This window comes from Esox lucius, chromosome 6 (genome assembly GCF_011004845.1).
Source record: "Esox lucius isolate fEsoLuc1 chromosome 6, fEsoLuc1.pri, whole genome shotgun sequence".
Taxonomy (NCBI): domain Eukaryota; kingdom Metazoa; phylum Chordata; class Actinopteri; order Esociformes; family Esocidae; genus Esox; species Esox lucius.
In genome coordinates this window covers 15195679-15212918 of record NC_047574.1, presented here as the reverse complement: position 1 = coordinate 15212918, position 17240 = coordinate 15195679, and the positions used below count along the sequence as shown (strand labels likewise).

The 17240-nt window shown below is 38.1% G+C and overlaps 1 protein-coding gene across 5 annotated transcripts in view; it reads right to left on the bottom strand.

Moving 5' to 3' along the window:
• LOC105010528 (pro-neuregulin-3, membrane-bound isoform) overlaps window positions 1-17240 on the bottom strand; it is a 374591-nt gene that overhangs the window by 127894 nt on the left and 229457 nt on the right. The gene's annotated exons all lie outside the window — the stretch shown is intronic.

The following is a 17240-nucleotide window of genomic DNA, read 5'->3' as shown; positions in this document are numbered from 1 at the left end:
TTTTATCTTAAGTGGAAGCTTTATAACCCCTGAAGAGAGAGGGAAAGATGTGAAAACAGTATAATAAAGGTTGAAGCGAGACATTCTATATCTAGTGCAAATATCTGTTTGTTTGATTTTCTTGAGAATATATTTTATTCAGATAAACACATGAAGTGCATGAGCTATGCTGTATTTATCTCCGATTGTACAGTATGTACATATTATAAAAGTGCATGTAAATCTCCATTAATGATAGGGTAGAACCTATTTTCCACAGCCAGAATCATGCATCATAATAATCTATGTAAACATTCCAAAATTACAAACTAAAATATTTGTAAAATATAGTCATGTTTTTCTAATGGTTGGGATACATTTTCAGCCCTGACTTCAGAAACAGTCCTGCAACTGAATTAATCCAACAAATGTTGAAGCTATTTTTAGAGCAGGTAATAAGGTGGAATTTTCTGGATTGTGTTACACTCACAACTAGGTATGATTTTAGCTTCTATTATAACAATAGTAATTGTTATAGACAGACACGTTTAGATGTGACAACATAACAAGACCCAAGAATAGCATAACATTCAGTCTGATAGCCATACAGTAGCAACATAATATGCTAATTGGTATAATCATAGTCATAGTTATAGTTACACTTTTACAAAATGTAGGTTTTGATCTGCTAAACATGTGAAAAAGATTTGGTTTAGTTTTTGTTGCTTGTTGAATTCAGGGAATACTATTTAATGGTTGATTCAGGCAAATTACACTAATGAATACACAACCTTGATCGTGTAAGAATTTGAAGTTGTGATAGCCTAAACATATTTAATTTGGTGTGTCTAGCATAACATTACAAGATGATGGATTAATTTGTGTGAATTATGTGAATAAAGTAAATTAAGACTGTAATAGATGATTAACATTTAAGAGTTTGAATTTGGGATAGCCTAAACGTGATAAAAGTTAGTTTGGTCTCTACATTAAAATTAGCATTTTTGTCACTACATTTGAGTGACTTAAAGTGCATGCATTTTAAGAAAACTAGACAAAACAACCACACAGCTGTTTCCAGAGTAAAGCTGTTTCCAGCTTGAGAAGCTGCTTCCAGCTTGAGATGCCAGAACAAAAATGACTGCCTATCAGAAAGGATGGGATGGCCAAGAGCCTGGAAGTGGCAGAACAAAGAGCTTGCTTAGGGATGTAGGATTTCAGCATTCCTTCAAGGTAGGAAGGAGAATCACCCTGACGTTGTAGCAGATACAAGCTGAACAAAGAGATGGGGTGATATGGGACAACTTGGGAAGGTTAGCCCACCTTGGTGGCACATTCTGGGAGCTAAACCAAAAATGTGTTCCAGTAATCCAGACAGTGAGATGTAAAATGGCTCAATAAGCAGATGTGCTACTTCTTGTGTGTGGTAAGGCGGTACTCTATGAATGTGGTAGAGCATGATCCTGCAGGAACAAGTCACTGCCTTGATGTTAGTAGACAATGACAGCATGTTGTCTAGGGACACGCCAAGGTTCTTTGCACTCTGGGACGGGGACACTGTGCAGTTGTCAACCATGATGGACATATCCTGGAAAGAAGAGCAGCTCATTCTTGTCAAGGTTAAGTTTGAGGTGTTGAGCTGACATCCAAGCACAGATGTCAGCCATGTACCCATGAGATACATATTGTCACATAGGTGTCTGAAGGGGAGAAGGAGGAAAAAAAAAGCTTGAGTGTCATTTGCATAGCAATTATAAGGAAAAACACATGGGAATTTCACAGAACCAAAGGACTTGGACCGAGCCTTGAACCTAGCCACGAGGAACACCAGTAGTAAGAGGCTATGTGGCAGACACTATTCCTCTCCACGTAACCTGGTAGGAGTGGCCTCCCAGGAAGGATCTCTCTAGCATGAATGGTTCAAGAAGTTAATTATGCAAATTATGTTCATACATTTATTCGGGATAGCCTAAATGTGGAAAAAAATATACATATTGTGTTAACATTTAGAATCATATAAATACAAAAGTAAACCATCAAAACTCAGAATACAAGCAACTGAAGTGGGGCCAGTTTCGAATTTTTGGTTTTGTTCCAATTTAAGTCTATGGTACCCTTTGTCCAATTGAAAAAATAATAACCATTTCTTAAGCAAGTTGGACCAAATGGACATTTGAAAGTAGTTTTTTGTCTTAATTACTGATATCGTTTAAGCTCTAAAGTAAAAAATCTAATAATAGTAGTAAGACAATGACATTTAGAGCTATTTTTGTAGCCCTGGTTGTCCTGACAAGAATGTGGGCTGTGCGCGCAGGTAATGGAAAATAGGGCAACCTCTCCAGACTGAAATGTGGGAATGATAGAGTTAATACAGCACCAACTGCATACATGACTGGTAGGGTCCATTATCTGCCACCTGAACCTACACATTTTCTGTTTATTTTGTAGGTGGTCTTATGTGTGTGGATCTTTATGATAGCCAGGTCTGGGGATACATAAGCAGGTGCCCTCCAATAGCGACAGTCTTTCAGTCACAAGTTGATTTACAGTGCATCATGAAAGCCAAGTTCCATTCCAACTGTACAAAATATCGATTGTCTCCTTACAGTACATCACCATAAGCCACACTGCTATTAACTAATAGTAGGATATAAAGTAACTTTGTGACAGTAATAAAACCTTCAGCTCTGGATCTGGACTGCCCACCATGCCTAATCCAGGCCCACTGGCACCTCCACACAAACATAAACGAAAAAGCCTATTTATCTTTATTGATAATAACATTTTGAAGTGGGTTATCCTATAACTTTTATCATGTTCTAAATCCACAGTCCCATGGAATTGCTGACTTTCTACTTTCAACTTTTTAATAAATAAAAAGATAGAATCTCAGTGAGACTGGAAGGATTGTGAACTCAGAGTATATGGTGTAGTGACTCACTAAAATACAAAAATGAAAATAAAACAATCAAACTATTTAACTAATAACATATCAACCTATTCTGGATGAGAGATCTCTTCAAAGCTCATATTGATTCATAAAGGAGTACCCCATCTGCAGGTTTTAAATTTGACAGTTAGGGAACGCGCCTGACCCTGGACATGGTGAATGGTGCCTTCCATGAGACCTTGGTCAAGTCTAAGCCAAAGCCTAGAGAAAGTACAACATGATGTCTGCATTACAGCAGCCACCAACATGGTTTTCCATGCCACACAATTACCCTGCCTTTGTTTCCCCAGTGTACCTTTACTACACCACACCAGCAATTACTGTCACACACACTAGTCAGGCCCTAGCACCTCACTAACAGGCAATGTCCTCTAGGCACTAGGGGGACCAGTCACGTGTGTGTGTGTGTGTGTGTGTAGAAGCCAATCATGACTGAACGTTTCTTTCCCCATGCTGTGGCCCCTCAGCAATCTGCCATCTGTTCCATAGAGATTAATAGGACCATACTCACCACATCCCCACTGTAAACTAAATAGTGGCGCTACACTGCACTCAAACTCTATACACATATTTACCATACTGATACTGTAAATGCATTCATAAACTGTAAATCCATGTATATTATACAGTGTATGCACCACACTTATCTTATTAGCTCACCACCGCCCATTTGTATGTAACTGTATGTCAACTTTGAAATGTTGTGCATTTTGTCTCTGTTGTCTACCACTAGAAAGACCACTACAAAAAGCACAATACTAGAGTATTACTAGATAAACCAATGAAATAGAGGCGATTCTGATTCTATGTAACATTCTTATACTGTATGCATTTGTGCAAAGTAAGCAAGTAAGTATATGTGTGTGTGTGTGTGTGTGTGTCTTGTTTGTTGGCACTTTACTGTGGGATGTGTTTTATTTTTTTTCAATTCTCTGCGAAGCCTAGTTAAAAATAATACTAACATGCAAGACCTTAACCACAATACTGCTGGGGTTTCACTTGGCAACACAGCCTTGTCAGGTTAGCTAATAATTAATCGTGTTGTACATTATGTTCCCCGGGCTATTTTTGACAGACTAAAGAGTAAGGGGAAAAAATGCAATTAACACATTTTTGGGCTTCTCATTTCCTCTTTTGTTCAACTTATACTGCAATAGGAAACAATTTCAGAGAGGGGATATTGTTTCACTTCATTCTCATGAGCCCCTTTGGTTTCACTACCACCCTCTGTTCCTCCACTTGTTTAAAAGTAAAGAATATCTAAGTTGAATTGAGAAAATAAGTAATGTCTCTACTAATAGTATATGCTTGTAACATCCATGAAACATTTTATTTGAAGACAGTTTTGTCATTATTAAGTAAGTTATGGAAGTGCTACTTCATTCTATTGGTCAATTCACAAGTTAAAGACAATGTTTGGTATTTAGAACAATTAAAGAGTAAATAGCTTAGTGTACTGCAAAAACATGCTAGAAGTCAAGCAAAGGTAAGTCACATTTTCCAATACATTCTGTCATATTTTACTTTAAAATGTAACTTACATTTGAACAAACTGATAATTTTTTTAGAAATGTTATTTTTATATCAGGTGGGCTTAAAGGGTACATGTGTATTAAAATCACATCTCCCGAAAAAATAAAATATGAATATATCATTTTCATCATGCTCAATAAACAGTACAAGTTATTATGCTGTTGTAGTTTCCAGTGTATATTTTTTACTAATTTATAATGTTGAAGAAGAACAATTTACAAATGGGATTATAAATTAATATCAAAAACAGTTGAAAGATGGCAGAAGCTAGAGTGATTGAAAATGTTGTAGAATTCTTGACAAAGTTGTCCAAAGTATGGGACAAAAATTAAATAAAGACTTTTTCTCATTGCATGGAAGCATGACTGTGATGCATGTTGTACCTGAAGAGAAAACACATTAGAGCCATTATGACAGAGGAAGGAGAATAATAACAATAATTTTAATATGAAACAAATGTGTCATTGTCTGCATTATCAGAGATCTTATTTGAGTTGAAATTCAGAAGTGGAAAATCATTCATCTCAAGTTAAACGTTAGCTACACCAATCTGTTGAGCTACTTGTGCGTGTAGAGTTTGATACAGCAAAGCAGTGTCTGTTAGCCAAACATTCTAGATGTTACTGATGGACCATATATTTAGTGTCAAAGTTGACAGATCACATGTTTCCATTAAACCATTAAGGTTAACCTTTAAACCAATTTGTTCTTATTAATATCTTAACATATGTGTATTTATGACTATGACAATGTTATACACACACCTGTCAATGATCATTTGTTTAAAGAACAAGTTTGTGTGTCCACAATTTCACATATATTGCTCTGTAATTATAAACAAGACTGAATTGTACATTGCCCTAGACTTATTTATCCATCTTATCCAATCAGTAAAATTATATTTTTCTTTGTTGTTTACCTTTATTTATACATAGAAATCTAGCCGAGATCTAGGTCTCTTTTAAAGTTGAGACCTGTATTTAATTTTAATAAAATTGAATAAAAATACACACATAACATATTTAGAAATGCATGTTGAAAAATAAAAAGGAAATGTATCAAACATTTCAGGTGTCTTATTCGAACCAGAATATGTACCCTAAGGTGACTTTGCAAGACACGCCAAGAATCAGAGGTGAGGTAATCAAAAGCAATTTGGCCAGCACAATAGTATTTCTATGCTAAGATGACAGACAGCATTTGTTTCTATCAAATAAACACATTTCTATCAAAAAGGTTTCAGTAATCTATTTAACAAGAACATAAAAATCTACCACAGAGTTAATGAATGCCAAATTATTTGGAAACCTATGATAGAGTATGGCAACTAAGTACAAATGTTTTATTCCTTTACCATAGAAGTTGTGAATCCCTATTGCTTGGACTTCCTCTTGTCCAGTGGAATACTCGTGGTTATCCCTGACCCTGGGTAGGTAATTATATCTTACTTAGGGGCCAAATCGTAGAATATCTCATGTACCAGAAGGTGTGAAAAGTAGCAAAGAGAAAGGATTACTGGCATCCACCAGATGTAAACCAGAGGTGTCACAAGCCTGCAACAACCAGACTTGATCTCTGACGAGCAATCAAACATAAAAAAGAACAATATAGGATTAAGATGGAATCCCCCTACACTGTCTCTGACACTTGTCAGATGTGGCAGGGCTTGCAAACTATTAAGGATTAGAAAAAGGAAACCCAGCTGTGTTGCCCAGCGATGCTGACTCCCAGAAGAGCTAAATGCCTTCCATGCTCACTTTGAAGTAAACAATACTAAACCAAGCATGCGAGCCCCTGCTGTCCCGGAAGACTGTGCTATCTTACTCTCTGTGGCCAATGTGGTTAAGACTTTTAGACAAGTTAACAATTGCATTGCCTCGGGGGCAGACGGAATACCAGGACATGCTCCCCGGAGCATGCGCAGATCACGTGGTGCCTCCACAGATATTATCAACCTTCCCTTTCCCTGTCTGTAATCCCAACAGGTTTCAGGGCAGACCACCAATTCCCTGTACCCAAGGACTCCATGGTAACCTGCCAAAGTAGTACTATAGCGCTCACATACGTAACAATAAAATGACTTGAAAGCCTGGTCGTGGAATGCATCACTGACATTATTACATAACATCCTGGACTCATTGGAATTGGAATAAAACAAGCCGAACAGAAGCAACCTCCATCGTACATTACACTTCTCCCACCTGAAGAATAGAAATGTACATGAGGAGGCTGCAGATCACCTCCCTCTGCGACTAAATCTTGGGCATCCTGAAATGCCGGCACCTCAGGGGGTGAGGGTAGGCCAAAACACCCCCACCCTGATCCTCAGGGGTGTGTGTCCCCCTTCCTTTACTCCCGTTTTACCCACTACTGCCATGCACAACTTCAACACCATTACACAATGGTGGTAGGTCTGATCACTGACAACACTCACAGCTTACAGGGAGGAGATCAGTGCAGAGCCACCTCAGCAACCTCTCCCTCATCATCTGCAACAACAAAGTACCTGATTGTGGACAACAGGAAATGAAGAGTTGTACATAAATGGAATTGTTTGACCGTTTCAAGTTCCTCTGTGTCCACATAACCAAGGACGTTACGTGTTTCAGGCATGCTCACAGTGTTTTTACTTGTCATCATTAGAAAGGGCTTGTATCTAAGCACTCCATGGGAATGCCTGCACCAGATCGGTTAGAAAAAATATATTTGGTGAACAATGCTGATCGGTTGTGTTGATTAGAAGGTAAGATGTTGGAACACCTCTTTTGCTATCACTCTCTCATTCATGCACACCTACACACACTACAGAAATAGATTTCATGGCAAGTGGTCAGATAATAGAGCAGATAACCACGTCAAACCGAATCAGATGAATAACGTGACATTTTTATTCAGTTATTTATCGGTTTTCCAATTAAGTCTACGAGCAACTTAGATCATTATATACTTTTCATATTCACTATGCCCTTCACTGGATGTCTGACGGCACCATACCCACAGCACAACTTCTAGGTCAGCTGTCAAATTACCCTGCAGTCTTTCCTTCTCTTTCTCTCTAACTGGTGAGAAGGGTTAGAAAGCACAAGCAATTGTTTAGTATGGGACTAAAAGCACCTTTACATCCAAGCACATAAACAACTGGTGTCAAAAAGCTCCTCCAAAGGTTATAAATAAGCCCAACATCCCAAACAAACTGGAAAATAATGACTCAATTATGCCTGTTTCTGTAGAAGATGCCAGGAGTGATTTTGCTCCTGTTTGATCATTGCCCCAGCTCCAGTTGAGGTTATTCAGCTTTCATTAATCACACACCAACACCTGCATAATTGCAGCAATCAGTGACAAGACGTAGAAAGTCATTAAATTGAATACCCATCAGCTTTCAATGATGACATATCTTCCTTGATTTAAAACCACACAAAATGATCTTTTAGATTCACAAGACTTTATTTTCATAAAAGGACAATGTCTGAAATTTCTGAACATTTTAATAGCAGTTTTAACATTGGAAAATGAGAATAACACATTTTCCTCTTTGAGGTCCTTTGATTTGGGGTCTCCTTTTAACCCCTTTGTTGTTATCTCTGAACCTTAGTGTCTCTATATTATTGTGCTTTTTATTATCCACTTATTACATAGGTCAGACCAGCAACTGATTCAAATGAATGGAGAAGTAATACCCTATGAATTGTAAAAAAATAAGATGATGTAAGGATGACGATAGACATGTTTGATCTACAGAGAGAAACAATTGCGGAACATTAATTTGAGATGGGTATTGAAAATTAATAACTCTAAAAACAAATTAAAAAAGCCCCCAAGGCTCAGATTGCCACAGTGTTCCTTTATTCATAAAGCATGGTCATATCTCTTCATTATTTTGGCAGGCAAACAATCACAAAGAAGTATACAATGGAAAACATACTGAAACCACCACAAGGGAAGACACCAAACTGTCCAGTGTCCCTAAAATAAATGAATACAGAGTAGTAAATGAACACTGTGAAACAATCAGCATGATGGATTTATCAATCAATGAAGCCCAAACAAAACAGTATGGAAGGGGTTAGGAGAGAGAATAAATCACAAAGTGACACATATTCCAAAATATAAATGTTTTATGCAAGGGACACTGTCACTTTCCCCTACTAATACATTATATCCTTGACCTTGATTTGGGTGTTACGCAGGTTAAACCCTGCTTAAAGTCCTTTTTATGACATTATTGTCTAGAGGGCTAGCAGTCCGCAACAGGAGACATTAGATAGAACTAGGGACGGACATCTGTCCCCTCCAGCTTGTCTTTCAAACAACTTCTACAACTCTCACATCTACTGCAGAAAAAACAGGCACAAAACACTATCAAACGACCTCCACAAATTGCATAATAAGGATGCATCCGCTGTTTGTTTGAGCCTAAAAATTATAAATGAACGTACTGAAACTCTCCTCTCCCTCTTTCAACCATAGATGTAATTGACACAAATTAAATCATACCTTTGCCCAAAGCTCCACCTCACTCCAAGGTAGCGGTAAAACTGGTTAAACAAAAAATCTGAATCTGCTCTCTTCATTTCCTATCATTTGTGTAGATAGTACCCTAGCTTGTAATCAGATTGCAGGCCTATTTCACCTCCTCTACCATTGGTTACACAGCACCTTGACTACTTCTGGCACAACATTTCCCAATGTTTTAAAGAAAATCACGTCTTAGTTTAGTGAACATTTACCAGGATTTTTTCCCAACTGTTTATTTATAGTAAAAGTACTCAGTCTTGCAGAGGGGCTATATAAACTCAATAAGTGTTTGGGCAAAAGGAGGGATAATTTGCATACAGTACATTTGCATGTCATTAGCACATCAAACCTGCTGACTTGAAAGGGATTCCTTGATTAGAAACACCACAAAATGATGTTTCCCTCCTCACTCTGTCTCGGACTCGCTATCTCACTCTGTCTCGGACTAGCTATCTCACTCTGTCTCGGACTCGCTATCTCACTCTGTCTCACTCTTTGTTACTTATATCACTGTGTGTGCAGGGATGTATGGTGGAATGTTTTCCATGTCTGACTGAGATTGCGGTATAGTTAGCAGCTTGAAGTAATTACCTCATTTCTAAAACAATCTCTGTATACCAACCCATAACCCCCTCCTCCTTTGAACTGCAGTGTTATTTGCCATTTACTTGTTTGAAGGATAACTACCAGTTGTCAGAGAAAGGTTAAACTAGACAAGCATCAGCATGGCTCTCATATTGAAGAATGTTTCTAAAGGGATAAGGAAGGATTAGAGACGCAGGGCCTGCTCAAGCATGAGTGTTTGCTACTTCTAAGTATAGGAGTATGAATGTGTTTATCAGGATTTGGATGTGAGCTTGCATACATACATCCCTCCTTGTGTTTGTACTTAACAAAGCATAAACTAGATTTCCAATGAGGGCAGATTGGGTAGGGCATTCAAAGTCGTAGAATAATTATTTTAGTGAGCCTGATGGCTCTCGTCAGCTTTAGGACCTTAGATTTTAAATCGCCTCCGCTGTGAGTGTTAATTGGAAAACCCTTGCTATTTATCAAACCCAAAGTGTTAACACAATTGGGCAGTTATCTTGTTAAATCATATTAATTAGAAATAGCAATGATGTCAACACTAATCAAGTGAAACTTCAAGAGGAGTCCGAACATGAACCAGGCTTGAATTACTACAGTGATCTTAGTCTCTAAACAGGTATGATAAATGATTAGCCAAAAATTGATTTGTTGTGGAAGGTCCAGATCTTTTAGTACCAAAACATTCCCTCCAGGTTATTAGTCAAAGTGGCTGCCTGTGGTCTGAATTCACTGCTTTTGCAAGTATGTACAGTGGGGAGAACAAGTATTTGATAAAATGCCGATGTTACAGATTTTCCCACTTACAAAGCATGTAGAGGTCTGTAATTTTATCATAGGTACTCTTCAACTGTGAGTGACGGAATCTAAAACAAAAATCCAGAAAATTACATGATATGTATGATTTTTAAGTAATTAATTTGCATTTTATTGCATGACATAAGTATTTGATACATCAGAAAAGAAGAATGTCAGGGTTTTGGACATATCTTTGGCCACTAGGGGCCCCATTGTATCTCTTTTTGGTTTTCAGTCTTTGTCATTATGTCCTATTGTTGTCACCTGTGCCTTGTTGCATGTTTGTCTATGTAAGTCACCCTTCTCCTGAGCAATTTGCTCAGTGTTTCCAGTGCCATGACCAAGTCTAGGTCTATCCTTTGCTGTGCCTCATCTGGATTCTATAGCTACCTTGTGAAACTGGTATGGTTCTTTTGTTTTTTCTTGACTTTGAGCTTTGACATTTTTGAACATTTTTGGAGTTTGGACATTCCTTTTCATCCAATAAAATATTTGCAGACATTGCACAGAACTGTCATCTGGTTTTCTGCATTTGGGTTCACCATTTTGATCTGTTCCAGTTCTCACACTGGTTCTAACCCTGTGTTTCTGACAAAGAACTAATTTATTTGGTACAGAAACCTTTGTTTGCAATTACAGAGATCATACGTTCCCTCAAGTACTTGACCAGGTTTGCACACACTGCAGCAGGGATTTTGGCCCACTCCTCCATACAGACCTTCTCCAGATCCTTCAGGTTTTGAGGCTGTCGCTGGGCAATGCAGACTTTCAGCTCCCTCCAAAGATTTTCTGTTGGGTTCAGGTCTGGAGACTGGCTAGGCCACTCAAGGACCTTGAGATGCTTCTTACGGAGCCACTCCTTAGTTGCCCAGGCTGTGTGTTTCGGGTCGTTGTCATGCTGGAAGACCCAGCCACGACCCATCTTCAATGCTCTTACTGAGGGAAGGAGGTTGTTGGCCAAGAACTCACAATACATTGCCCCATCCATCTTCCCCTCAATACGGTGCAGTCGTCCAGTCCCCTTTGCAGAAAAGTATCCCCATAGAATGATGTTTTCCACCTCCATGCTTCACGGTTGGGATGGTGTTCTTGGGGTTGTACTCATCCTTCTTCTTCCTCCAAAGTGGAGTATAGACCAAAAAGCTCTATTTTTGTCTCATCAGACCACATGACCTTCTCCCATTCCTCCTCTGGACCATCCAGATGGTCACTAGCAAACCTCCGACAGGCATGGATTGCCAGTGTATCAAATACTTGTCCTCCCCACTGTACATACTGAATTTATGTAAAGTGTGAGCTAAGTAATATTTTGGTTTAAAGCTTCAGCATGCATGCAAGACCACTGACCATCATTGCGACCTACACAATCTGGTGAATTGGCTCTGCCAGTAGATTTAAGTATGGGTACATGTTTTTGAGCAAGGCAGTGCTGAGGGTGCTCACTATATAACTTTTCTCACAACTATTTTTGTTTTTTCCAAAGCCTCCGATCTCACTCTGTGCTCTCCTTCACGGTTTCAAGGGCAAGGTTTGAAATGCGGAAACAATCTTTCTCCTCTAGTGTTCATTGGTCATGGAGAGAACTAAAAAATAACTTAAAACTGGAGGAGTGTAATATTGTTATATTTTAAAGATCTGATGGAACATAATGTCACTGACACAGTAATACTTTTTCATATATTACATTGTTTGTTCTATGCAAATGCTCCTTATAGCTTGCCATGTCCCCTTAGCAAAAGAGGTTTCTAACCATATTACTTTCCTGGTAAAAGGAAGATTCAATGAAACAATACTTGTAAATGAATGGTCCAGTGCAGAGAAGATGTTCACTTCAAATAAATATTGGTAATGAAAAAGAGAAATGACTCTCACACGCACGTGTTGATCTAACCTTGAACAAAAAGCTGATTAAAACTGGCAAATGAACATCAGGTCTTTAATTACCAATAATTGCTATGCTTTAATCAGTGCCTCTGATATACAAGACTATGAGCATGTGCTCTGCAAACATTTACATACTTAACACAAAATGCAGAGATACTGATCCTCTCATCTCTCCCCTCCTCTATCTGAATATTCCCATCCAGGTCGTCTCTCCCTTGCATACTGAGTTTATTTAACTAGGGTTCAGTTAAAGACACTCTCTGTCTAGCCACAATATTGCGACTCTTATTCTTCTAATTTCTCCCATCTCGAAAACATGCAACTGCATCTGAAGCAGTCATTACTCACAGAGTAGACTCAGGCGAGCTCCCACTGATACACAATCAATTTCACACGCCAATGGCATCAAGAACAGGCTGGAAAAATTGATTTTCATTTTTTTTACTCAAACAGATGTGTTTGTCAGAGAGCCAAAATACAAACAGGGAGTGGAATTGATCTGCTGTTTGTTTACTGTACATAGCAAACACAGAGACATGCATACATACACACACACACACACACCTGAGATCAGTCTACACACCACAAACACACCTTTACCCTCAAGGCTTAATCTGTCAAATCTGACTATAAGAAATTACAGGCTGTCAAAAACAATATACCACCTACTGCAATTGTCCCTGTCCACATACCTGACACATGTTTGCGCTTAAGCACATTGTAGGTACTCAGGATCTGGTTGGGCAATGATCTCAAGGCAGGGAAATTGCATTATATATTTAGAGCAAGCAGCTTCACGTAACATCCTCTGGGCTGGTGTCAATCCAATGACTGTCTGCCTGTCTGAATTTACTTTTCAGGAAAATTCCAAGGAACTGGACAGTACCTGAGACTTGTTTGTGAGTTAATCTGATCGTAAGAAGTGTAAATCCTGATTGAAATGCACTAGTCAACAAACCATCAGGAAAGACAATCTAAGCACAAATGCATTCCTTCCCTCCTCCTCTCTTCCCTTGTGTTTTCTAATCTTTGGTTGAGTGTCAGAAAACCACTTTTCTGGAACAGCAGTTGACTGCAAGAGTTAGATTTCTATGTACCATAAATGTATATTAAGATGAATAAACAAATGCAGTCACACATGACTGAAAGGCACCCAAATGCTTCTGAAATAAAACAATGTCTGGAAAGGATTTCTGTTTTTTAGCCAATGGCTGTACAACATTCAGTGTCAGCAAGGGACTTGTCCTTTGGAGTGAAATAGTCAAAGTGCACCAATTAATTGACTTAAACCAAGCATCACATGGCATGGGAAATGTGTTTTCTCAGCCCTAAAATTATGGACACTTTTCGGCACCTCTGTACTTTGAGCTCCTCAGTCTAACATAAGTATAATGTTAACTCAGAGTAGTAATAGGCTTAGTTACTTTGTGTAAGCCCAAGACCCCCAATTAAAGTCAAGACTACTGCTATCTCCAACCGGTTTGAATGTTATCATTGGATTGAATAGGCGTTATCAGTGGTTATCAACCTCATAGATATGGGTCAGAAGGGGCCTGCTACGCCTACTGGTAGGCTCAGAAGGCTGTTATCATCCATTCGCATGGTTAATCACGGATAAATACACAAGAAGACTCCAGATCCAATCCCAGATGAATTCAAGTCGCTGCTACAAGTAAGACCATTAAAATGGGTTAAGGTTAGGGTTAGGGTAAGTCCACAGGTAAGACCATTAAAATGGGTTAAGGTTAGGGTAAGTCTACAGGTAAGACCATTAAAATTGGTTAAGGTTAGGGTAAGTCTACAGGTAAGACCATTAAAATGGGTTAAGGTTAGGGTTAGGGTAAGTCTACAGGTAAGACCATTAAAATGAGAGCCTTTAAACTGTGATGATTTCGTCAATACTAAATTATCTAAATACTAAATTAACCATGTGAATGGATGATAACAGCCTTCTGAGCCTACCAGTAGGCGTAGCAGGACCCTTCTGCCCCATATCTATGAGGCTGATAACCACTGATAACGCCCATTCAATCCAATGATAACATTCGAACCGCCTGCTATCTCTCAAAGCAGCATATCAATCCATTACAAATGGCATTATGAAGCTATAGAAATTGCAGGCATCTGTTTATATTTTGTATAAATTGATCTAATTTCATAGCTTCATCCATGATCTCTTTGCTCTTTTATCTAATTCAGTCCGGCTACAGATATTTACGAAAAAAATAGATGTATTACTTTAATATTTAAAAAGGATGAGTGAGCAAAGTAATAATCAAGGCTGTGTTCAAACAAAATCCTACTGTACAGCAATTGTATTGAACAAAGATTAAAAACAAGAAATGCAGTTGTAAATAGCAGTTTGTTTTAGCTTCTTACAAGTTGAAAATCCATTGTGGATAATCCTATTACTCCCAGGCTACATTTGTCCACTGAATATGTTTGTGAGTGCCTGTGCCCATTGTCATGTTTGATGGAGGTCATGTTCATGCACAGGGGGCTTGAAAGGAAAAACCTTTAAGAACCACTAGTGGAGCCCAGTGGAGGGATGATAAGCTATGTATAATCACATTGCCTATTATACATACAGCTCCGGAAAAAATGAAGAGACCACAGCACCTTTTTCTTTCCTTTCCAAAAAAGTCGAAAAGGAATGTTTTGAGTGAGGAACAGAAGGGTTAAAATTAAGAGACCACTGCAAATTGAACGCTTCTCTTCCTCACTCAAAACTTTCCTTTTCAACTTTTTTGGAAAGGAATGAAAAAGGTGCAGTGGTCTCTTATTTTCAAGGATGTATATGATGGAAATCACAGTGCTGTCTTACAATCATGCATGTCTTATGGCAGTTATGAATGCTTCACAAATGTCTGGATTTATCATTTATTGGATTTATTATTTGCTCATGCAACCATTTGTATCCCAAAGACACTTCAAGATCAGACAATCAGTTGAAATCAAGAGCTGAAATTATTGAGATTGGGATCGCTCAAGATATGCTATTCCATATTTGTTATTCAAAATAGTTTTGAAGCAATTAATTAACCACGAGAAGTAAACCATGAAGAAAGGCTAATAGCATGATTCCTTGGTTTTTTTGTTTATGTTCAAGTGAAACTTTTTTTCTTTTTCAAATCAATATTTCCAAGTCATGTACTTGAAGATCAAAGGGAATTTAATCAATTGGAACAAATTAAAATCTAAAATACTTTTAGTTATTAATGTGCAGATATAGCCAAATAATATTATAATCTTGAAGCAGAAAGTAGTGGGTCGGAAACGTACCAAACCCATAAGTAAAACAAATGATTATATTTTTGTTGTTGTCTTAAAATCTCTTAATAGGAAAGGATTTAAAAAGTATCCAAGTTACACTACTGAGTTTGCATAATCCTAAATTTGCATCACTGATTAAAATTTTCAACAAGTAGTACAATTAAATTTAGAAAGTAGCCTTCCCAAACCTGTATGTGTGTGTGTGTGTGTGTGTGTGTGTGTGTGTGCATGTGTATGTGTGTGTGTGTGTGTGTGTGTTTGAGAGAGAGAGAGACAGAGACAGAGAGAGAGAGAGAGAGAGAGAAACAAAAGTCAGAAGCACACATATCTAAAATGCTCTCTCAAGATCCTACAAAATCTATCCAAAATGTGAACAATGTCAGCAATATATGTTGGAACAAATATGCCACTGCAGCCAAATTATGCTGAAGGTTGATCATTAGCTCCAGATAAGACCCTTATTCGACAATGGAGAGGCAAACAGGCCCAGCTGCCTGGTGTCTCAGCCTCAGTAATATTGGCAGGGGCTTTGTGGGGATCTCAGCTCTTGTTTCCAACATGTACTGCTGCACAGTGACAGATGGAATTGCCTTGCTCTGTTGCCACAATGGCTAGGAAAGGCTTAACGTCCCCTTGTTACTAACTAGACAGAGGCCCTTACAGTTGGTTTCAGGGGAAATGAAATCGAATTCCCATCTCAAAGATAGAATAAATAAACATGGTAGTGTGTTCAAGCCCTGGGTCTCCCTGGGAAGACCAGGTCGGGCCTGGCTGATACAATTAGGTCCTGTTTTTTATTCAAGTAAGAAATAGGAAAAAGACAGATAGGGAGAACTGGGCGGATAAACTGCTAACGCAAAAAAAATAAAATAAAACATTCTATGAAATTGCATTACAAAATTACAGTTGCAGTACTTCACTCAAATCAGAAAGATAATTTGAAGCCAAGTCATGTACTATAATTACCATAATCAACAATGACTACTAAACTCCAAATTGCCATGGTTAAGTGTATGTTCTCTTGTGATTATTTAGGGTGGGTGCAATTCATAAATGTTTATTACTGTATCGACTATTTACTATTTATAGTCAGATCAACTCAAATTATTTGAAGGATTGCTACTCTATGCTGCCCAAAAACCAAGGTATGCTTGTATGTTAATTTTGGCGAACAGTCCTCCGTGATTTAAAGAGAGTCCATCCCTTCAGGCACAAAGAAACCACATAATTCTTCACTAACAGTAGTAACATTTGATAAACTCAAATAACAGTTTCTGAGTTTTCAGCTAAGTGGATTGGTTTTGACATCACAACTGATGTACAATATTTCAAACACCACATATCACTACTGCTAGAAACACAAACCGATCTGGGTACTACAAAGAGATACCAATTTTAGTTTGATTTGTTCATTTGCATAAACTCTAAATTGTGCTTAAGCCTAATTCTATATTGTTCATAGTACTAACAAATACAGTTTGGGTGTTTTGTGGAGGCAATTAGCCCTTAATCTAGAAATCTCCAAATTCCATGTGACGCACGAAATATGGATTTTACAGTCTTTTCTGTTGTAATTTAATTTGTTGAAGGCAAAGCCGCCAATTCGGCGACCTCAGCCTCCCAATGCATCAACTCCTGCAGTTCTTTAAGATAGTGTTGCCATGGCAACAGGTGGCAATGAAGAACACCTGATATGTCTTGAAAATAAACATAGTTT